Source organism: Lepisma saccharinum, chromosome 2, assembly GCF_977018435.1.
Source record: "Lepisma saccharinum chromosome 2, izLepSacc3.1, whole genome shotgun sequence".
In the NCBI taxonomy this organism is placed as follows: domain Eukaryota; kingdom Metazoa; phylum Arthropoda; class Insecta; order Zygentoma; family Lepismatidae; genus Lepisma; species Lepisma saccharinum.
In genome coordinates, this window is record NC_139230.1 from 34,114,079 (window position 1) to 34,138,509 (window position 24,431).

At 37.7% G+C, this 24,431-nt stretch overlaps 1 protein-coding gene across 9 annotated transcripts in view; it reads left to right on the plus strand.

The window, feature by feature from the left end:
• LOC145983989 (latrophilin Cirl-like) overlaps positions 1-24,431 on the plus strand; it is a 310,072-nt gene that overhangs the window by 113,510 nt on the left and 172,131 nt on the right. For 8 of the 9 annotated variants that reach the window (XM_083117242.1, XM_083117246.1, XM_083117241.1 and 5 more), the window contains one exon: positions 22,093-22,202. The gene's annotated coding sequence lies outside the window, so the exon portion shown is untranslated. The remainder of the gene's footprint in view (positions 1-22,092; positions 22,203-24,431) is intronic. The other variant, XM_083117243.1, reaches the window with a different exon arrangement.

Here is a 24,431-nt window from a genome sequence, read left to right on the forward strand (position 1 = left end):
AAGCCGTCTGTTAACTTCGTATTGTAATTATATTGTTAAATTGTTATATGTAAGGGGAAAAAACAATATTAGTAAGCGTCCAAATATGGACCCTCGGTAAAGGGGTTTCAGACCTCATAGACACATCATAATTTTCGTTACACTAAAAAATTGCCCTCGTATAAAAGCAAATAGTTGAAATGTTAAACATTTCGTGTACTTTATCCAGTAAGCCTTAGCTAGAAATACAATAAATGCGTTACAGACATAAAAATTAAGCAAGCTTTGATATTCTAGTGGCACATAATAAGTATAAAATATCCTTTAAAATACTCTGACAAATAGTTGTGGGTTGTCTGAGATCAAAATTTTCAAGTCCTCTCTCCTCTCTCCTGCATAAATAGGCTCTAGAATTCACTAAGCCTCAAAATAATATTGGGTACATAAAATAAAAAGCAGATGAAGAGTGGTGCTGATCGCATCATCTCCAAAATAGCAAAAACAAAAGTATATAGAGCTCTATCTGGTATATTTAGAAAACTTTTACCTAGTAGTAACAAAATACTCAGCAAACTCTAAAATAAACAAACTTTCCTACGTGGCAGGCGTAACCTGCCCTAAATAAATACATATAGAAATACAGAACCAAAAATAGCATAGTGGAAATCAGTAAACCATAATAATAATAATAATAATAATAATATATTCTGTGGCTTACATTTTTAGCTAAAAGTACTTTTTCTTTAGTGTTTTTGAAAAAAAATTAAATAAATACTAAACTCTAAGTTAAAAATTTGTAAATGTATATATGATACAAAACAAAATAAATAAAAATTAATACATACCCTGCAAAAAAAAATCAGTAAAAAAGTTGAAAACATCTCTTTGTGCATCCAAAATATAATAACAAATCCTTCCTGGCTGGATTAAATTGTGTTATTTGAGTAATAATAAGCCTAAACTTGTAAAATAAAAGGGTAGAACTTGTCAAAACATACTTTTGCATCCAAAATATAATTCAAAACACATCTAAATTGTGTTATTTGAGTAAACTAGAGAATAATCCTGTAAAGTTGGAAAAAATCTCTCTTTCTCTCTCTCTCTCTCTCTCTCTCTCTCTGTGTGTGTGTGTGTGTGTCTTTGAGAGTCCAAAATGTAATAAAAAACACGTTCAAATAGTGTCATTTGAGTAATAATAAGCCTAAACTTGTGAAATAAACAGATAGAAGTTGAGAACACACACTTTGTGTGTCGAAAATGCGACTAAAAGTCTTTCCTGAACAGATTGAATTGTATTATTTTGGTAATAATAAGCCTAAACTTGTGAAATAAACAGATAGAAATTGAGATCACACACTCTGTGTGTCGAAAATATAACTAAAAGTCTTTCCTGAACAGATTGAATTGTGTTATTTTGGTAATAATAAGCCTAAACTTGTGAAATAAACAGATAGAAGTTGAGAACACACACTTTGTGTGTCGAAAATGTAACTAAAAGTCTTTCCTTAATAGTATAAATAGTGTTATTTAGGTTAAAAATAGGTATAAAATTGTAAATAATAAGTTAAGAAGTTGTAAAAAAATGTCTTTGTGAGTCCAAAATTTAATAAAAGTGTTGCCTGAATAGTATAAATAGTGTTATTTTGGTAAAAATACATAAAAACTTGTAAAAGATTTGACATAAAGTCAAAGTTTGGTAAAAAATAAACTCAAAATTAAGTTAAATAGCACACAGTAACATACATTTACTACCTAAATCAATAATCAAAGGGTCCTAGGTTCGTTACCCCGTGATAAAAGCAAATGGTGAAAACTGTAGGCCCCGTCCCTAATAGCTCTCCCTTCTTCATAGTACAGATAAAAAAAACCTGCGCTAAAGCGTCCTGTGCCTTGAAGGCAAACCTGAGCGGAATATTAATTGGCGGCGGAAACCGCATAGCTTCAGAGATTTGACCCTTGCTGCGCATTTCCAGACATTCTTTGTTGTCTGGTTGAATCCCTCCCCTGCCCTACGGCATTGCATAGCTTTCCCCTGTTCTTGCGTACTGGTTAACCTTGAAAAAACCGGTTCTGAAAACCTACCGACGCGTTCTCTGATTGGTCAATCGGGTTCCTTCTTTGTCCTGACGTTGTGACGTCATTTGACTTTGACCGCACATCTCCCAAATTCCTTTCTCGTCTACCCTCAGCGCGGAGCGCGGAGTTCACCGTCTTCTGTCTAGCGTGTTGCACCACCGTGTTTCATAACATAATAACGTAATGCAATTATTACATAGTACTAATTAATAATATTACATATCGCGGGTTCGAGTACCGGGACCGTCCCCAATCGTAATTGGACCTGTACCTACACCCATTACCACCGTTCATAACGGTTCATAAACCGTAAACTCTTATTTTCAATACTATAAACATTAATTATTATCGATTTATACATTACATACTTTGCAGTAATGAATATAAAAACATATGCATACCGTTTAGTACCTCTAATTACCTTCTATATACATATTTTTCATAAAATAAATAATTATATATTCATAAAAAGTTATAAACATGCAAATACATAAATGTAAAGTACTCTAAGTACATGCAAATGAATTCTAAGTACATACAAATTAATTAAAACCAGTGCAAATTAATTAACACCCGTGCAAATGAATTGCGAATATTAAACGCCCGAGGGCACAAACAGCCACTGGCGCAGATGGATACTACTCACATGGTTGACAAGCAACATCCTTCGTCTACAAGGAACAACAATCGATTTGTTATCAGACGTGAAGGTGCATGCGCTCAAGGGCGAAAAGTAAATGCTTGTTAGGAAAACGCGGGCTCGCGTCATAAGAAGTTCAGAAGCATGGATGCTAAGGGCGTTCTGCTTTTGGACTTTTTGGAACGAGGAAGAACAATTAATGCTGACCGTTATTGTCCAACATTGGATAAACTGAAAAACGCAATTCGACATAAGCGACCAGGTCTTCTGTCAGCTGGTGTCATTCTTCTTGACGACAACGTTCGCCATCACTCAGCAGTGCAAACACAACACAAAATTGAAGAATTGGGGTGGGAACGGCTGCTCCACCCTCCATACAGCCCCGATTTAGCGCCGAGTGATTTCCATCTTTTTCCGGTGTTAAAGTATGAACTGCAAGGTTACCGTTTCGAAACAGATGAAGAAGTGAAGCGTAATGTGAGAATAGTGCTCAATAGCCAGAGCACTGATTTTCTTGCAAAGGGTATGGACAAATTGATGCAACGGTGGAACAAATGCCTGAATATCTAATGGGATTATGTGGAGAAGTGAGGAAGGATCCTCCTACACATGTATGTAGTTTTCTAATGTATCTTAAAAATATTTTTTTTTACAGCATACGGAAACTTATATATTGAACGACCCACGTATCTCGATAGTATACGTAATCTCAATAAATATTCATAAAAGATTTTGATAACGGTTCTTATGTGTATAAGGATTGAGAATTATCTATTCAACCATGGATGACATAGGAAAATTTGCGTTGGTGAAAACAAACATTCATCAAGTACCCTCAGTTGCACATCTATCTGGAGGAACTCCATAAATTCTTTGATCTGAGACGCTGTTCATTTACAGGAGAAGGGGTGCCGTGCAAAAACGGGGACACCGTAATCTTACTGATAAAATTAGTTAGAGGTGGAAAATGGATATTGGCATCGTTGGCGCGTGGACATATTCTACTTCACTGTTTGCGTTATCTCACCCCTATCATTGATATCAAGTAATTCTTGACAAATAATTAATTGCATAGTTAGATATTAGGTGGGATGGCGGCTTCTTTTAACCTTGGACAAGGCCAACCTTGACTTCAGGAGGTTAATAACTTCGACTGACCACTTGCAAGTGTTTACATATGCATTGATTTTTTTTTAAATATTACTAATGCTTGACTCACTTGAGTAGGAGTATACAGATAACGTTATACTTGAAGGAGTTCCTTAACTCCTTAAATAGGATAAGATAAGGCTGCATGACTGAAGGAGGAAATGATGTGGAAGGGTGAGTCTAGAAATACATCATTATTTGTGGAATCCTTGAGCTAGTGTAATCGTCGCTGCTATTCTTCGACTTATTCAGATTGCATCAGGTACAGTACTTGTTGTTACTTGTTTCTCCCTTCTACCAGTGCAAATAGTTTATGTGCGTGTGTCCCCAATAACTCGTCATTATGCTAGTATAGCATTCCACGTTGGTAGGGACCTGAATTTTTTTTTATGCTCGAATTTCGCAAAAAGTTAAAATTATATTTTTAATGGTTTAATTGGCTATTAGAAGTCTAAACATACATGTTGAAGTGAACAATTCGTTGGAAAACTTTCCAAACATTCTAGTATTTTCCTTTTAAATTTCTTGCCTGTGTATTTGAATGCTTTTGTATTTTCAGGCCTCCTCCATGGCGCAGTGGTAGCGTCATTGCTTTGTAATCAAGGTATCCCGGGTTCGATACCCGGTGGAGGCACAAGTGGTTCGGATCTCACTTTAAACTGTAGGTCCAGTCCCGATTAGCCTTATTGTGCATAAAGTGGACTTAAAACACCCAACTCAACTTTTGCATTTTCCTCTATGTGTAGTTTTTCTATATCATTAAGTTAATCGCTACGAGGATGAATGATGAAGAAATTTATCTATAAGGGGGCAAACGAAGGAGTAATAGCTATGGCTAAGCTGGTAGTCGATCACAGAATGTTGTGTGGCATGCTCAACCGATAGCGCAGCAGTCTTATTCCTTGGTGAAAGTGCTTTCTTGGGAAGACACACCTGGTCGAATACCAAAATATGTTTATGGTATGTCAAACACTACTACATTGGGGTCCAAGTACCGTTTGTTTTGCCGTTGTCATGCTTGCCTCAACAGCCTCAGAAATATGTGTCAATGTTTAACTGATTTCGTTGCTAATTGAAGTCATTGTTTGCGAAGGACGCCTTCGACGTTTCGAAACGGCGACCTAGATCGCACGTGAGTTCAATAGTAAATGCGTATATCCCACAGATGATAAAAATTCTTATGCAGTAGTAATTTCAATAGCTGTGTGACACAGGATCGTCGCGATTCCATTGTGAAGCATATCAACACAGATAAGCACAAAAATATTATTTCTCAGAAGAGGAGTTGGTTGTGGATTGTTTACGAGCAGCAGAGAAAATAATGTCGATCCTCACGCTTTTGCACTGAATACGACAGCAGCCTTAATTAAAGCAAATATATTTCTGGTTCTAAGACCCGAATATAAACATATCGAAAGTGAACTTAAGAAAATAGTATGAATGTTTAATACGGTTCTTACGTATTTCTGTGTTCAAAATTGAGCTTTTTCTGTGTGCAAATAAGGGAAATTTTACATCAAAAGATTGAATTAAATTACGTGCAAGGTTATGATTTTTAATGCTTCCGGAAATAGACTATAATATAAATATATTAACTAAGAATGTTAATTCTATCCGTGATTGTCCTCTTACTCCTACTTACTTGCTTTTAAACCACTAAAAAATTAATAGTTATGTATTTTGTAACAATTATTTGAAAGTAATGTTCGATTCGACTAACAATAGAATTAGGGAACCAGATATTCTAGTTTTCAGGGCAATGCAGACTTGGAGTAGTCCTGCTCTACGTATTCATCCAAACTTATGAATTTGCATACTATGAAGGCTCCAAATTTGTAGTTACACCGGAAGTTTGCAAAAACCGCTTACAAAGAATCCAAACGAAAGCCTGGCTTTGGACATTAATGGCGTTACTTCAATGAAATCATCAGCGAAGATTGAAGTATTATAGGGCCCTGTAACAGGGAACTGACAAAGAAGAATTGGTACGAGACAGTTTGCTATTCAGGGAGGTTTGAAAGCTGAGAAATGTTTTTACCTGAGTCTAGTGGTAGTGTCACCTCTGAATGGATTTCAGGAACCAGCTGTCTTGTTCTCCATATGAATGGCCGAAGGGATCGGCCCTTGGTTCTTTCTACCTTTCGGAGTAGGCGGTGGTTACCTGACGGACTTGCTACCGTCACTTTGTTGATCTCGAAAGAAAGTCCCGTCTGTACCTTTGGTTTACTTGGGACTGACATACCGGCAAAAGGTATAAATTAAGTAAGCTCGACAGTGCTTTTTATGTCCATGGGCAACTCTCAAAGGAGACATCTTTGCTTGCTTTTCATTGAAGAATCAGAATCAAGTTGTCAGCAGCTGAACACCTTGGAGAGGACTTCACAAGTTCGTCTCTCCATGACTCAACATGTTGCTGGTTTGTAACTTTTGTAAATTACCAGTTTTAAGTGCGATTTTTGGTTACCAACATGCGTCGCAATTCATGTAAGTCTGTACGAACCAGTTATGCAAACAAAACTTTTGGTTGTCCATGTCAATTAGACTTGTAGGGCTAATTTGCCATGTTGAAATGTATGAAACTTGGTACGATTCGTGTTCCTAAACAAGCCTCACGTGATGTGTGTGTACACATTATGGAAGATAGAGGGCTCCTAAATTATCACTATGGATACTTTAAAGAGGAAAAACGTATTTTTTTCTAACTTTTTTTTTAAAATCCATACCATGTTGATATGGTTTTAAGGAGAGATTGTTTTGTGTACATAGTACACGCAGTGTCATGAGAACCTTTTACCGATATGGCCAGAACTGGATTTGATCAGCACCATTCTCCGATGGCCTTTGATCCGCTCCCAAATTACCCATGATCGATTGATTTGGTTTATGATATGACTAAATTGATGAGAGGCTACTTGCAAAGAACATCCATGCCCGGAGCCCCTGGCGTCGTAGCGCGCTTTGCTAACCACTGTGCCACGGGGGTCGGCAATGTAATATTTGTCCAGGGCAAGCTGCGTGGGCTTAGAACTTTGTAATCATGTCAAAATCCTCCGCGTCTGTAAAAGATATATCAATGTATAAAAGTTAGTAAAACTATATAAATATTGCCCAAGTTATTGAATAGGCTTGTTACACCTGGAAAATCTGCTGATATCCATTGTTAGTGTTAGAACACTAACTTCACATACAATTCAAAATGGCAGCAAATTTTATTCGTTTTTATATTTATTTGATGTTCACTGACCACCCAAATTCCTTCCTTTCCCACAGAACCTTTTTATTCGTTTCGTTCCCTTCCTTGTCATTTTCTTTCCGATCTACGCCAGAAGCAGCTTCTATCCTGCATCTCATATCTTCCCTTATGCTTTCTGCCGCTTCCTTCCGTTCAGTGATCCGAACGTTAGTTCATCCCCTACGACGTGGAGAATCCGATTCTCGGCCCAGAAGCTTTCGGCGCAACCCTTAACTCTCTATTGCAGAGGATTTGTCGAGTCAACTCGGAAGAAAGCCGTCCAGAGAATGCCGTCGATTTTCTCGTTCCGCCATGTTTACCTACAAAATTCAAGTCATTTCTTTGACACGGCGACTGTGCTCCTCCGTTCGAGTTCGTCGCCTGCATTTGCTGGATTTTGAGCGTGCCAGTCGATGTGGTGAGAAAGTGGCGCACTACTGAATCATCAACAATGGCGTGTAAGTTGGTAACGAAATCGAAAAAGCGTTTAAAATCAACTGGTACTACTACGAAATGATATTCGACCAACCAGTCATTCATTCCTGTTTAACTGATTGTTTTGTTTTATTTTATTTCACTTTTTCTCCACCTTTGGCTAATCGAGAAGATGAGGATGATAGATGCTAAGATGAAACTCATAAACATACATGGACAGGACGCAACACGTGCTCCACAGAGGATTACGCTGAGTGCGAGTCAAGACGCCAGAGCCTCGTTAGTCTACAATGCAGTCCAGGGTATACTACATGGAAGTTTTTGATCTAGTTATTGGTCTTGCAAGAAGTAAATCTCGTTCTCGTTTATATTTCAATTTTGTATTCCTCAGAACAGTGACCATTATAAAAGTTGGGAGCTTCGTGTGGTGTACAAGCGTGTAAATCACACCTTTAGGTTCAGTGAAGGTGAAAGAAACTCATGTTCACATTGGAGTCAACGATGCATCTTAAAAACTGTATCAAGAAGAAATATTTCAACCATAAACAACTGTGTATGAGAGAGAGAGAAAGAGAGTTATGGTGTTTTGTGTGTCACGATTGGTAAGACGTTTGCTTGATGAACAACACATAACACGAAACGAATCTAATATTCACGATCGACGTGATCTTCTTAAGAGTTTCCTTTCTTGTTTAACTCAATTTATTTATTCATTGTACAAATAAAATAAAATAAATACAAATAAAGCTTTACTTTAACTTTGTATTAATTTTTTTCATCGAGTTTGTTACCTTTCAGGAATAGAAAGTTGGGTATTTATTTGAGAATTGTATTTTGGTTAATTTTTGACGATCTACTCTCATGTTTAATTGCGACAGTGTAAATAGATTAGGGAACACATACAAAGAAAGGGTAACCGAAAAACGTACCTAGAATCCTCGGCTTAACCGCTCAGTACACTAAATAATATACAATTAAAACTGGCCTTTTTTTGTCGCCTCGGTCAGCGGCACCAGTTTCGAATCGTGGTAATGGGTGTCCTTTTGTGAGTGTCTTTCATCAATTTCATCTAATAATCGTTTCTCATCTTCACGACTAGACAGAAGAAGCAAAAGGGCGACGTAAAGTAAGAAAGATACAAATGCCATATTACTATTTTTTTCCTGGAATACAAATTTCTGAAGATCCACAAATAGTCCATATTCAGATATCCTTACAACTTCACATGACTACAAATCGCTGTCCATTAGGGCACGTTAAGTACTCAATTTGAGGGCGATAACACATTAAAAAGCATTACAACGCATGTGTTCATGAATCAAAATTATTCTAAACACACACGTAAATAATAACATACTTCTTGCGTGTCCGTGAAGACCTTACAAATTTGCAGTAATAAAACAGCAGAATTTTCTTCTAAATGATGTTTATTATCGACACCTGTGTTGGATAGCCTAAGGCTTGGCCTTTTTACTGCTTTATGGTGTTGTTTATGGACGTGAAGATACATATTATTTTCACTTTCGTGAAATTCTAACAAAAGTGAAAATACTTTTGAACATGCTTGCCCCCATGTCTCTAGTGTTATTTTTCCTTTTAGATAAATACATCCAGTGAATGGCATATAGCCTATGCATATACGTACAAGTACCATACGTGTCTTGATTTCTTTTCATCATTAATACAGCAGAATGTTGAGAGATATTTTGAAACCCTCAAGCACTATGAATAACTAACTGCACGTATGTATGCAGGTCCGGCTTTAGTTATGCCACCGTACCGAGGAGTCGAGCTCTAAGGGTCGTTAACATGAGATGATATACGTACCTATATTTTTTACCCATTTCCACTATATTTGGTAGAACTGCAGAGTTCATTGTACAGTTTGAAACTACATTTTTAAAAATGTTATTCAGTGCCGGGAAAGGTAAGCATTTACTACTTAATCACAATCAATGCTAGAATCTAACAGAAGGCAACACGGGTCTCGCCGATGGCGCTGTGGTACTCTGTAGCCTTGTAATCAAGGGTTACAGGGTTCGATCTCGGTGGAAACACATCACTTTAAACTGTAGATACAGTCCTCATCAGACTATCCGAGCATAAAGTGGAGCTAAAACCATTTTTGTGTGTGTTGGTTCTTCCCAGACATAAATGTGAAAGAAAGTCGAATGAGGCAAGGCAATCACATGAAATATCACCTGAAAACGTAGATGTTTTGGTCTATTTTAAAGGGTATACTGTTGCACCTCTCATGAAACAATGCAATTCTAGCGTGGAAACACAGTACTACGGTAATGTTCTTTTTTGCTGTTAACAATGTTTTAACCGAAAAACAATAAGATGAAAATATTACCTTAAATACTAATATCATCTTGGGAGTTCGAATCCTATATCCCCGACTGCGGAGCGATGAACGCTAACTTCTAGGCCATTGGAGTCGGTTTAGGAATGCCACGAGGTATGATGTTATGTGTTGATGTTTAGCGTTAATTTGCGGCTCCACGTCTTCCATTTTTGGTGAGAGTTGCTTCTCAACATCTTCGCAACATTTTCTTCTCCTTCTTCCATGAACTGTAAGTGTCTCGTCATTGTCCCTAATGAATGAATAGGCAAGACAATAAAGGATAGATAAGAACATTTTCCAGAGAGAAGAAGAAGTTGTAAGTGGCTAATTATTGCTAGCAGGGCACGAAAAAGGAACAAAAAGAAGAATGCTGGAATAATTCACTGGTTCCAGCGATGCCTTCCAAACTATTTCATGCGAATGGAAGTATTTTCACGGCTGTCACTTCCGTCAAACCGCTCCACGATGACAGCAAAAGGCCCCTTAGTGAAGATTGCTGTAATTGATGTACGTCGTAGCTAGAGCAGAATCTCTCCCATGGCAAAAACTGAAGTGAGAATGTGAGTAGGGAAAGAAAATGCAGAAATATTGTAAACGCAAGAAAAAAGAACAGAAGTGTGTTTGTTTCCTTAGGCAATGACAAAGCAAGGATGATGAAGAAAATATTAAAAACATATTTTTTTGCTCATTTTCCTATCGTAAACCTTGCCTTTGGCAGCGTATCTTTCTTCGCGCAAGAAACACAAAGTCATCCTAGATGAATCTGACAACTGCACTGAATATTTTTTTATGACTCAATGATACCCTTTGTCTAAGCCCTTTTGCCTTTTGTCGTCTTGAGACAAGAAAGAATGACAGCTTTGAGACACATTACCCCATTCATTTCGAGCAACATTTCCTTTCTTTCATCATTCACTGTTATCTTGTTCTTCTATCTATCTTCTTCTATCTTATCTTATTATATATATAAAAATGGATGTATGTGTATATGTGTGTGTTTGTTTGTTCAGCAATAACTCTCGAACGCCTGGAGCAATTTCAACCAAACTTTGTACACGTATCACTTGCAATCTGGAAATAAGTTAGTAAGACACCCCTGGCACCCCTAGGTGGGGTGGGAAGGAGTGACATGTAAAGATAATCGAGAACCACTGATATTAAATTCCGTACAAACAGACATCCATGACTCTATGCAATCCGCACAACAATAGTGTTTCTCGGATTGTCTAACATTCAAGTTGTGTTGCGAATGGAATCCATAGTTTCTATGACACTCCCAATGCGGTTCAACTCCAAGTTCATCACCTATCGGCATGGGGGGTGAGAGGGGGTGAAAATAAATTGCCACAAATGACCTAGATTAGTGTCGAATCCATAGTTTTCGAAGTCGCTAAGCTAATTGGTGACATTCACGATCACAGTTACATTTTACGCTATAGTTAGAATTCATTATTTTCCTGTCTAACACAAGATTGGGATAAATAAATACCCGGGCAACGCCGGGTAATCAACTAATGAGAAATAATTAAGAAATGCGGAAATAGGATCTTGTGCACATTCCTAAATTTGTAAATAATTTCCACACCTAGAAACCATCATTCATAACCAAAATTTTACTAAAGAGTTTGCTAGCACTGATTTGAAGTTTTGATAGATTTCTAAAGACCTGACATAGAAGGAGTTGTTCAAGTTGAGGTCTGAATATCATCTAAGGACTTGCAGTTAGTGTCCTCACATTTTATTCTCAGTGATATGTGGAGTTAATGTGATCCCAGAACTGTTTAAAACTGGATGTCTTTGCTGAACAAAGCCATCTGTAAGCACGTTAGAAATTGTGTGAGAATTTGCTTATACCCGAAAAGAATGCTGTTTTATTTAGAGTTTACCAATCAAATAGGTATTTTGTGTGTAATGTTTGATTCAGTCCAAATTTTTGTGTACATACACATCATTACATGTGATTTTCATTACAATTCAGTATAGGCGGCGGTGACACCCACTAGCTTGCTCAAACGAACGGGGATGGAATACAGTTTTCTACAAGAACCCTTGTAGAACATTTGTGATAAACGTCCCGAATCAGTGTGCGAAGTTTTGTCCGGTATACTTTTCCCTTTACCCACCCCAAAAGGGAGAAGTCACATGGCGTGAGGTCTGGACTTCTTGCAGGCCATTCACGAGATCCTCGTCGTCCCAGCCAACGTCCCGGAAATTTTTGATCCAACTAGAACTGTATGGTAAGTGCAAAGTGCGGCTGTGCGCCGTTCTAATTGAAAAAAAGAGTTCTTTGATGTTTTCCGAGCCAGATATGATGGGCCACGTGTAAACTTCCAACATGTGAAGGAAGCGATCGGCACTCATGGTGTATTGCAGAAAATATGAGTCGATGGCCATAGTGGCCGTCATTCCACACCACATAATCACTTTTGACCGACTTTGCATCCTCTCCACCGTCACTTCGGGATCGTGTGCCGCCCAGTAATGGCAATTATGTCGATTGACGAAACCGCCGATATGGAAAACGACCTCGTTGCTCCAGAGAATGTTTTCAAACATTGCGGCTAGTCCTCGTGCCGACCCCCATATTCCATTCTGCGGTCACAGTCTTCAGGTACCATGCTCCTGCATGTAATGGGGTTTCCACGGAGGGAAACTTAAATCTTTCTGTAAAACCGTACGTATATTGTGCTTCGACAGTCCGTTTTCCCTAGCAGCTCGACGTGTTGATTTATGCTGACTGAACATTTCCCGCACCAACGCCGCGTTTTCCTCGGACCATGATGTCGATGGACGGCCACTTCCCGCGCGTCCCCAACCGAACCTGTGGTCATAAGCTTCCCAAGGCAGTTCTTGATTGTCTCCGGACGGATCGTTGCATTTCTCCCCTTCACCTTAAGCCACATCTTTGCACAGCAACCACTGAACTCCACACTTCACAGTGTAGCAGTCGGTCATCTTGAGTGCTGTAAAGAAAGATGCAAAATATGAAATTTGGCAATTGTGAAATTCTTATGTAATTACCAAATCTTATGTGTATACAAAATTTTATTGTGATCATTAACATTACAAAACAAGTAGCAATTTTTAATGCCTATTTACTTCTCACGCACCCTATATATACATGTACTACCATACATCTTTAATATATTTTGTCTTATACACACACACACATAACCTCGTTTCGAAAGTTGAAAAGCCGATCTCCGTGGCGGAGTGGTTAGCACAGTGTGCTACGGCACCAGGAATCCCAGGTTCGAATCCCAGCCTGCGCATAATTGTTCTCCGTGAGTGTCCCTTCATCAATTTCATCATATTATCACCCATCCTCATCGTCGCGTTTAGCCATAAACGGCAGAAACACGATACTAAATAATACAAACCAAATTTAATGCTGTAAGTACATATTTTTACTTACACTGTACATTGTAATACTGTGGGAAAATGTTTCTGCGTTCCAGATATAACCATTATTTACATATTACAGTATTTATTGCAATAAAAATTGTGACTTGCAAAGTTTTTTTTCTGTTATATGTCAAAGAACGGGCGAATCCTAATATACTATCCTCGTTGGTAAACTAAGAATGTAAATACATAAAGTTAAAATGTCCAAGAAAGGAGAGCCATGTTAAGATAGAGGCAAGCCTGGCTGCCTTTTTCTTCCTTTGCAGAAGATTTCCAGCATTTGCTCATTACTTGCTGGAGAAACCTCTGTCTCGTGGTCGTTTCGACTTGAACGACCATGACGTTGTGAGTTCCTGACGTCGGACTAGTTTGGTTTTGCTTCCCTAGCACTTGATAAATAACCTGTCCGAGGCTTTTTCTGTTCTACCGAGTCTAATTTATCCTGCCCTTGTCCTCGTCTGTCCTTTGTCTAAGGCTCGTGAGTTAGCTAGCGCAAATATTTATAATATTCCAGCTTTGAGACTAGAGTTTTGAATGGAAGTCGTGGTGACTTGATTATTCCTACTCATCCCATGACCCTTCTTCTTCTTAAGTCACCTCCTTTGTTTATTGTTGTTAAGCGAGCCAGTTAACTAGGCTTCTAACGAGTGAGACGTGATATATAAAAAAAGAAGAACAAGCGGGGTTGAGGGTGGGTGCTTCAAAGAAAACACAAACATTGATGAAGACAAAACGGAAACGTGTGGGGGTAACGTGCCACACCAATCCACCAAGGCTTTGGTGGTTCTCATTTGGTCTTTGAAAGTAATCCTTACCCTGAGGGGGAAAAATCCGATGTTTCCCTACTTCCGATTTCGTTCTGCCTTCGGTTCCCCAAATTATCCATGAAATAAGGGTAGCGTCGGGTTTCCTCGGTAACTGAACCAGCATACTTGCCACCCTTCTCCTTGACTCGCCTGCTTCTCTTCTGTTGCCTTCGCAGCAGCTATCCGCAACGTGAACAAGAGGACACGAATTGATGATGGGGCATAAAATGGACCTGCGAAAGCAAAGAGCGTAGCAGTCGTTTGGACAGTTTTCCGCTTACTTCCTTGCTTCAGTGACGTAATCCGTAAAAAAGTGCACGAGCTTTTTATTGTTACACAAAAAATAAAAGAGGAACGTTAAGGGGAGGAGCGTTGGCTTTGGTGAAGGACTATGGAAGAGGAAGCAAGAAGCCATCGGATTGATTTCCAGAGGAAGACGGGGGTTTATGAAAATAAGAGAAAAAATGACGAGAGGGATCTTGAAGAGACTGAGCTAGGAGCAGCTTCAGGTCTCAGCCTCAGTGCAGAACACTTATTGTTCTCATATTGTCTACCTTTAGCAGAGTGATCTGTTCTGAAAGGAGAAGATTTATCAGAAGGCGCTCACACTTTCCCATACTGTGCAGCCTTGCGGAAAGCGCGAATAGGGAAAAATGAAAAACATTTGATTATAAGCCGTTGGTTCATGCTGAAAACCATCATAGCAAAACACTTCAGTCCCAATGATTTTTATTCCTTTGCACCAGCTGCCCGTGTTTTTTCGCTTCAAAAGATTGCATATTCATCATTTGTGACATTAGTCTTACGATATTCGGGTTATACTTAATGCATACTTCAGCCATATTAAGTAATGCTACTTTTTTATTTGAATCAAGTCCCATGCTATGGTCTAATAATTACAGGTACCAGATAAAAGTTTCTGATTACTACTTGGATCTAAACAGTTAGCATATTTCATGCTGAATCATATACTGGTGGTAAAGTGACTGGTAATATTTTTATTACATTTATTTTCTATATTTATGGCTTGTTTGCAGGAATCATATATTTTTTTAATGAAATAAATTTGCTGTATAATTTTGTAAAATAAATTCAATACAAGCTCATTATTCCATTTGTAATTAAAATAGCCCTCATGCAGCACAGTTAGATAGAAGAACGAATATATATACACAACATTCTTCTGTGTGCTTCTTCAACATGTGTATGTATTTTATTGTTTTTTTGTTATCTTCGAATTTGTTGTTAGACCTAAACGTCACTGACTAACATTTCAAGATAGAATTCCTGGATCACCACTTTCATTTGTAAACCGGCTTAAATGGCTTAAATGCGTTCTGTGACTTGTTTTTCCTTTCTAAGAATATGTGTCTAGGCATTAGTTTTGCAGAATTCACTCGTAATGATGTTATTAGAAAGAACAATCTGAATTTAGAGATGGAATCCGGCCGAGAGGACTATAGAAACGGATTAGGAAACACGTTCAGACTACAGTTGTTGTATATCAGCAGAAAATATAAGAAGATAGTTTGTTTCTGTAATAGTTCTAACTTCAACTCATTAAATCTTCATATTTGCCTTCAAATTATTGAAGTTAATTAAATAATTGAACTTTATTGAAGGCTGCTCTGCATTTTTTAATGAATCACTGAATTGCTTGTACCAAACAGAATGAAAAGAGAGGGTAAAAGCAATATCGACGTACTTCAAGAACTTATTAACTGGAGTGTACGTCATATTCGAAGTCACACGCCCTTCTCTCAATCACTGTTCAAAAATTGCACCAGGGTGCTCTCTTATCACCTTCATAATGACTAATAAAAATGCAAATTTGCACTTAATGAACGTTCGACGAGCTTTGTTAGAATTAAATTGGAAGTCGAGAGCGAAAAGAGTTCTTAATGACGCTCAAAACTATATTTTTCTTGCGTGTGAGGACCCTTGCTTTATTAAAATGCCGTCTACTGTGTCTAAATACGCATGCGTATATTGCTTTTCTGCTGGTGCCTGAGGTCCAAATGCATGTACGCAAGAGATTTGGCTGGCTATATTTTAGCAGTACATTCTGTAATTGTTTACCTGACCGCATAGTGTCTTACCACTGTCTCCTTGTAATTCAAGGGATTCTGTTCCTGCCGGAGGTACAGTGCAGTGATTCCGGTCCCACTTCAGACTTAAAGTCAGTCGTCATTAGTGGATAAAACAAACTCTGCCATTTTTTTTATCATTGTAGAGGCTGATTTTTTCATGGTTGATCCTCATGCTGCAGAAAATGAAGAAAAAATAAATATACGTATCTAATAATATAATAATAAACATGTGTTGGTTTCACAATTACGTGATGTTAGTTGCCATGGCTGCATTTGTGTACTACTAGCCTGCATGAGTTAAGCATTTTTTCAAAAGAAAATTTACATTCAAACACTGACTTACGTATAAACTAACTAACTCTCTAGCCTTCTTAAACCCGAAGGTTCATGGCTGCAGCAACACAGGCCTTCCATCTGTCCCTATCTTGAGCAAGATCTATATACTCTTTTCCATCCCTACCGATTTCCTTTAGGTCCATCTCGACGTTGTCCCTCCATCTTCGTCTTGGCCTTCCTACAGGTCTCTTACCATCTGGTTTCCCAACAAGAATCCTGTAAACTCCTCTTTCCTCTCCCATTCGTGCCACATGGCCTGCCCACCTAAGTCTTCTTGATTTAATTATTCTAATAATATCTGGACATGAATACAAATTATGTAGTTCTAAATTATGTAACCTTCTCCACTCACCTGTCTCCTCATCCCTTTTAGGTCCAAAGATTTTCCTAAGGATCTTATTTTCAAATACTCTCAATTTATGTTCCTCTTTTAATGTAAGGGACCAAGTTTCACATCCATATAATACTACAGGCAAAATTACTGTTTTGTATATTTTAACTTTTAGTTTCTTTGATATTAAACGAGAAGACAAAAGTTTATGAAGAGAGAAGTAACATGCATTTCCTGAATTAAGCCTACTTTTTATTTCCTCTTTAATATAATTTTCATTTGTTAATATTACTCCTAAGTATTTGAATTTGGAAACTGGTTCAAACGAGTTGTTATCAATAATTAGATTTTGATTATTACCTAACACTTGGTTTCGGCCTGTAACTGACTTACGTATATAACCATGAAACTGTGCATGTATTCTAAATATGCACACTCAAGTGTACTGTACACATTTGTATATACAAAGGGATTTCAGTTAATGTTTCCTTTAACGCTTCGTTTAACGCAAACTACAATTACACTTTTGACAGAAAATTGAAGATTTTTCTAAAGCGAAGGTTCCATGCTATGAAATCTTTGATTTAATAAGGGGAAAATGTAGTCGAACAAGAGAGCGACATGCTGACACCCATTCGTTCAAATGTAGGAACAATATTACAATGGCAGTGTAGAACAGACAATTAGAACTTTGCATTGTTATACCTTACATGATGTATATTGTACGAAAGTCGCCATTATCCATAAGATCCTCAGTACAAGTATAACTGTGGTATGTGACATTGTTCCTGAAATGTTCGAGAGTCAAATAAGCCCGGCACATTTTTTTCAGACATGCTTTTGATGCTGTGTATTGTCTTAACCCAAAATGGAAGAACAATGATTTCTTCTCGCAGGTGTCAAGTCGTGAATAGTTTGAAACATATAGAAAGTACGGATTTAATTTTTATAATTGCAGACGCTGCAAAAACTCTACAATCATTGTATTATAGTAGAATGGTCTTCTTTTGCACTAATTTTAGCAATTCACAAACATTTTGGATTTTGATTCATTTTTGGCCATTCGTTTTGCGTAGTCTGCCGTCCTTCACTCCTTGCCATGCTGTTAACGAAATTATACATAAAATTACATATATTACCTTCAGTAATTCCAATCTTATTATTATTTATATTTGAGTGCTGGATTTGGCATTTCCATCATAGCGACAAATGTTCTACCAGTAAAAATACTGTTGCACTACAATGTGTCGCACAGCGTTTTCGACTATGAAATCAAAATCGAGAATAACCCCATTAAGAGTCTTTACAATATTCTGTTTCCAAGTGCTTTACCTTGGTGACAACTATGTTTAGTATCGGCAGTTTCGTAGATCACATAATTTGAGGTAGATTTCCACTAACACTCACACCTCTAGTGCGAGAAACGGCCAGAACTGGTGAGATTTGTAAATGACATCGCGTGTCTAAGTTTTCTGTGAGCTCTCTCGTTTCCTTTCACATCATTATCCTGCCATTCATCCTTATCCCTTTGCATGATAGACCTAGAAGCATAAAGGAAGTATTCAAAAGCCAATTTTCTTGCCTTACGTCTTACTCTTCTTTCGTTTCAGTATTTTGTTACATTCTTGGAGGGTTTGGAGAGAGGGCCCATGAGCCTTTCAAAGTAGTATTATTTCATGATTTTATCTTTGTAGATTCGACAGAATCTTCTCCTCACGATCTTGATTCAAATTTGCACGCGTTGAGGTATGGTCGTTGACAAAGTGTAATTTAATGCATGAACATCTAACCAAGAAATTTTCAAAACTCATTATGGACAAAAATTCTAAAACTTCAAATCTTGCTTCATTCAACACCATTAGTTGGTTCAGTGATGAATTTTACTCGAGTATTTGATAACTTGAGGTTATTTATCGTTGATATTGGAAATGCATCGCTCTACAATAATTACTTAACGTTAATAATAAACCAGATAGGCTGTATTAACTTCAGTTTGTAAAGAAAACAAATTTGATTATTATTTTATTTTTCCAATTCTGTCGAATGTTAAAGTTGCAGCAATTCACCTGAGAATAAGCTATTGTTCCTTGTATGTTGGCCTATGGATGCTACATTTTTATTACATTTTTTTATAAAGTTTTTAAATTGATTATTGCAAACAGGGCCCATGTTTTTTTAATAGTTAATATTAGAACATATATAAGTGTACATCCTAAATTCCTTCATTTTATTTAGTTTTTTTTTTAAAATACGAACAAGACAGAATTAGCTACAAAATTTAGTTATATTTTCTGTAATTTAATGTCTTCTGTTCATCTGAACTTCGAGAGCCAGTTGAGTTGGTTAATTAGTGTTGGAGATCCGAAGAAGAAACAAAGAACTTGTTTTTGATCTATATGTGTTAACAGTGTGGTATTTGTAGGGGGGATGGGGGGAATTCCCCCTCTGGATACTTGTGTATCTGCTTGATAAATTTCATCCCTGGGGAATGATATTTTGGGGGTGGAACAAGAATAACAGTATTGGCAATTTAGTTACTTTTTCCCACTTCGCCATTCAATTGCAACATTTTCTGTCAGACAATTGGAATCTCCATTTGGTCAACGCAGATGTGGCTTCAAGCGCTGCTATATTCCTGGAACTGTAAAACAAGTGGCCAGGGTTGAAGACCACCTCCCCCTCTTCCCTTTTCTTTGTCCACGGAATTTGGCAGGAAAATGCCACCTCAATGAATGTGGAAATTACAAATGAGTTGTCACGTGACTCGAACTTGTCGCCACAGAATGCCTGTATTTGAATGAGTGGAACAATAGTGCACGAAGATAGCCTACTGGAATTTTTGACGCGAGCGCGATAGCCCTTTACAAAGCCATTTTTTAAAGAGCAGTGTGCTTTTTTTTTTCTTTTTAGAATAATGAGTTACATTTCTTTGCGAAACTAGAATGTTGGTGAAAAAAGTAAGCACTACGAGTTCCAGACCGTGCAATATCAGGAATCTGCCTTCAAAATGAACGAAATCTGATAAAGCTGGTGGCGGTGAAGGCTGTGTTGATCAAAGAATTGGTTCTGAACATTTAAAGTGCATCTTCACAAGAAGACAGGGGTATTAAAGTGGTGAGTTCCTTTTGATTGTTGGTTGCCCATGAAAAATTTAACAAATGGCTATGGCTTGATGTATCTAGTGATGACGTTACACATACAAAATCTTTCAACATCACTGAATGAAAACACATGGGCGAGTTGGAATGTCGTATCCTTTGTTGGAAATATTTTTCGGTTTCAGCATGCATTGCCAAGTTGGTAGTTTTGTTTTGTAATTTTGCAGCAAGTTAAACACATTTATAAAATATCATAATTAATAGTACAGAAGAATCGATATTGAATTCATTCTCTTGATCAGTTCCGTAACAACAATTGATCATGACATGACATACACAATCATGGGCATTATATATATAGTAGTGGTAATCCATATTGTCTTGTATTCAAGGAGTCCCAGACTAATTAGGCGTAACTTGGCGGGGACACTTGCCTGCCTAACAAATTTTCAGAATTAACAAGCTAATGGAACTTGTGTTAAGCTCCTAGGACCTGAGAAGCAAGTTAATGAGTAATTTTTATGATTTTGCAAATGTAACCGTAATTTAGCAAAGTTATCTTGGGCGTTATTTTTATGGGGTACAACATTTTTGATTATGCTCCCCACCAATTGTTATGCCCCAAGTTCGATTCAGATCCCAAAAGGTTAGGTCCCAGACTAGACTTTTGAGGGTGGGTGTCAAAATCTGACTTTAAAAACTGTAGACCCAGTCCCGATTAGCTGTTTCTTATCATAAAGTGGACTTGGCCTTTTCTTTCTGTCAAGATACAAATCTATATCGGCAATTTTTCAGAATATTAATAATATGTTTTGGTCAAAGCTATTTCTTTTTAAGATTGAGTGACATAAAACTAAGTGTGGAATGAGTGATCCCCCATTTACCATTTAGAATTGTCGAGATACCCCACAACCCCTCTCCTTCAGCGGCCACAAACGTACATAAACATACACACATATATATATATATATATATATATATATATATATATATATATATATATATATATACATACATACATACATACACACACACACACACACACACAGAGTTTTCCCTGACATTCACTACGAGATTCGGCAAGCTGCCCTGCATCAGCGCTTGTCTTTCCCGGTGAACGGGTCAGCGATAGTCGCTAGAGTCGGCAATTAAAATTACAGTTTTCATATTGTGTACTACCCTTGACTACAGTAGGTGTTGAAAATGATGTCCCTCTGCTGCAACACATTCATGGCATCTCCGAAGGGAATTGGCATTTACACGTGCAAGTTCGTCTACTGTAATTCTCCCGATTTTTCGTACAATACTCTCTTTTAACTCACGGATGGTGTGCGGATTGTCTTTGTATACTTTATTTCCCCATTTTTCCTTCCACTTTTATTCAGAACTGACTCTGTTACTCTAAACGTTTTTACGAGGTTTAATATAAGCGACTGCCGCGGCCCCGTTCACCGGGAAAGACAAGCGCTGATGCCGGGCCGCTTGCCGCTGAGTCTCGTAGCGAATGTCAGGGAATGCTCTGTATGTATATATATATATATATATATAATATAAGCATTATCTCATGCTGTCGATAGACAGTAGAATTTTTCCCCTCTGGAAATTCCTTCGCATACAGACAAATTAAATAATGCTTAAGATGAGTGAATTTAAAGAATGCATTACATACCTCAGCATTCGTTTCTAAACTTAAGGAAAAATGAAACAATGTTTTGTTTTAATGATGTCATTGTGTTTCAAAGTTGTGCCTTTGCCAGGTTTCCAGAACTTGCTTATGCAGTGGAGGAAGGTGACTAATAATACGTATCAATCCTCTTGCAATCAAATTGTGAATTCCATTATGAAAATTGATAACTCTGGCTTGATAAGGAACGAAGTTAAACATAGGTGTGTTTGTTGAGTTTCACAAGTAAGTGAGAGTATGTTATAAATGCAACTGAAAGTTGACTGAACATCACGTTATCGAGTTATCGACCATTGTACACACACTTGCGTATGTCGGATAATAAAAACTGTGTACAGGTAAAGAGAAATGTAAGTGAAATGTGTATTGCCACTTCTTTGTTTTCCTTTTTATTATTCGTTTGAATAAAAAACAATATAATTTTATTTGTTTGTTGCATTTTTATACATTTTCCAATAAATGACAACTCTGTTTTTGTTTCCAGGTAGAAAGCCCATCGTCGTTTTCCAAAGAGAATGAAGTATGAGTAACGAATGTGTTGGAACATCTTTGAGGTGCAGGGTACATTTAGACAAGGACTGAAGTGCTAATCAGGTAAGTTATCCCATAAATATTAATTTATATCTGAGACTAGAAAGGAAAGGAAAATTTAAGAGGTAAACTACCACGTAGAAAATGGAGAATGTTAACATTGAAATTGACAGAGTTACAAGGGAAATGATTTGTATCTTTATTTTAATTTGTTATTATTTTTCCAAGTTTCCATTGCGGTCTTTATGATGTAATGCACCTTCGCTTAATTGAGAAGAGATGTATCTAGAATATCGCAATTTTTGTGTTTTTTCTTGAATTTAAACCATACGTTGAGTTTTCATACACAGATATATATGGAATTTTGTCATAATACAACTGAAAGTTCGTAAAATAGACAGGTATAGAATCAGTATTTTTCTCGCTGTGCGAAAATTTTGCAAATAGCAGCTGCACTTTCACGTCTGGTAAACGAAACCCATTTCATTCACGGAAATAATGACGTGGAAAAGACATCCCTAAGTTCCACGTAAAGTTTTATAACTGTAGAAGCAGTTATTATTTGAAAATGTTTCTACCTTTATCTTACTGCTGCTATCAAGTCGCAATGTGTGTCGGATCTCTAGCCTTTTCCTCTGAAATTCTACAACTTAAGAAAACGAAGGAAAATTCTGCTACTTCTCCGGTTTACAGGCCTGAATTTAAGGTTGGCTTGGGGGCTAGAGCCCTAGGCGTCCCGCTGAAAAGGCGCTAGGGGGTGTTGCCGGGGGAAAATTGCTTTGAAAAGGACCACGAAATGAAAAAAAAAAAAAAATGTGTTAAGAATATATCTGACATAACTTGGCCTACAGTCTTCCTTCGTAGCCGAGCGGGTTAAGGCGTTCACTCGTCTTGAGATCGTTTGCTGCGGGACGGCGTAGGTTCGAATCCGGCTCTGGTCGGAATTTATTCGGCCTACGTATCCACCCACCATCGTGAGGAAATTGGGGAGCTCCGAATGAGTGAGCGGTAACCCGGTCGAGAAGACCTACAACGGCTGGGGGTTCGTCGGGCTGACCACCCGTGACCCCAATACTGGTCTAAGATCTCCACGCTATTACAGGTGACGGAGGAACAGTGTAGGAGGGAGACCAGCAGTCGGTAGGTAAGCCAAGGCTCTCAAGGGCTGTCGCGCTGTGGGTTATAACTTGGCCTACAAGTTATAACTGAAATTATCTGTACGGGGACTCACGATGTTGTTCGCCTCGGGTCTCCACGCATATACAGGGTGAGTCACCTAAAATTACCACCGGAAATATTTCGTGAACAACAATGGATAATGAAAAACTGCTTTCGCAGATATATAGGTATGAGAGGGGCTCATGAAATTAATGGACACAATACGTTCAACTACGTAAGGAAGTACGATTTTCAACACAAACTTAGTTTTTTTTTTTTTTAATGGAAGCCCCATTTTATTTTCAGCTCATTTGAAAGTGCGGAAAAAAATCATTAAGAATGGCGTTTGTTACATTGTAATACGTCAAGTGGTTCTCAAGTAATTGCAACCTGAAGTTGAGCGTGAAGGCGCACCCTTCACTTTGCCTGTCGGCAGAGCCAAGCGCAAATGCAGTCGCGCATACAGCCTGCACGCATGTGCTGTGCTGCATTTTTCCTACACTCGCCATAGATAAGTATCATCCCGGCCTTTTCAGAGTCTTAAAATACTATTTTCTCAGCAACAGTTCTGACGTACGTACACTACCACAAACGTCTTGTTAATTAGTGCACTTCGTTACGCCTTTGATTTATTTGATAAATTTGATAAATCAATTTGAAGGAAAAATGTATAAGCTGCAAAGTTTAAAAAGTTGAACACTTAAAGATTTGTCATGACCAAACGAGAAGAGTTGATTGTTTCAATGTACTAAAAATTATGACGTAAATAAATGAACGCCAATTTAAAATTAGAAAGATGTTAATGTACTAACATGTATGTATGTAACTGATGGTGGAATGTTTAAAATGTATACGTTTTAATTAACAATTATTTGTTAACTCAGAAAGATGTATCGGAACCTTTTAGATAATAATTTGTCAAAGCTTACTTATGTACAAACTACACATTTTATTGTAACCCGCAGTTGTTGGAAGGTAACAACTTTCCTAAGCACAACGCATAGTATGCAGAAGAGTAACATGTTTGTTACAATACACGATTGGCGTGAAAAGGGGATATGTATGTTACGACGCACGAATCAACTTGTAAGAATGCTTGTTTCAAGCGTCAACTTCCGGTTACAATTAATTGAG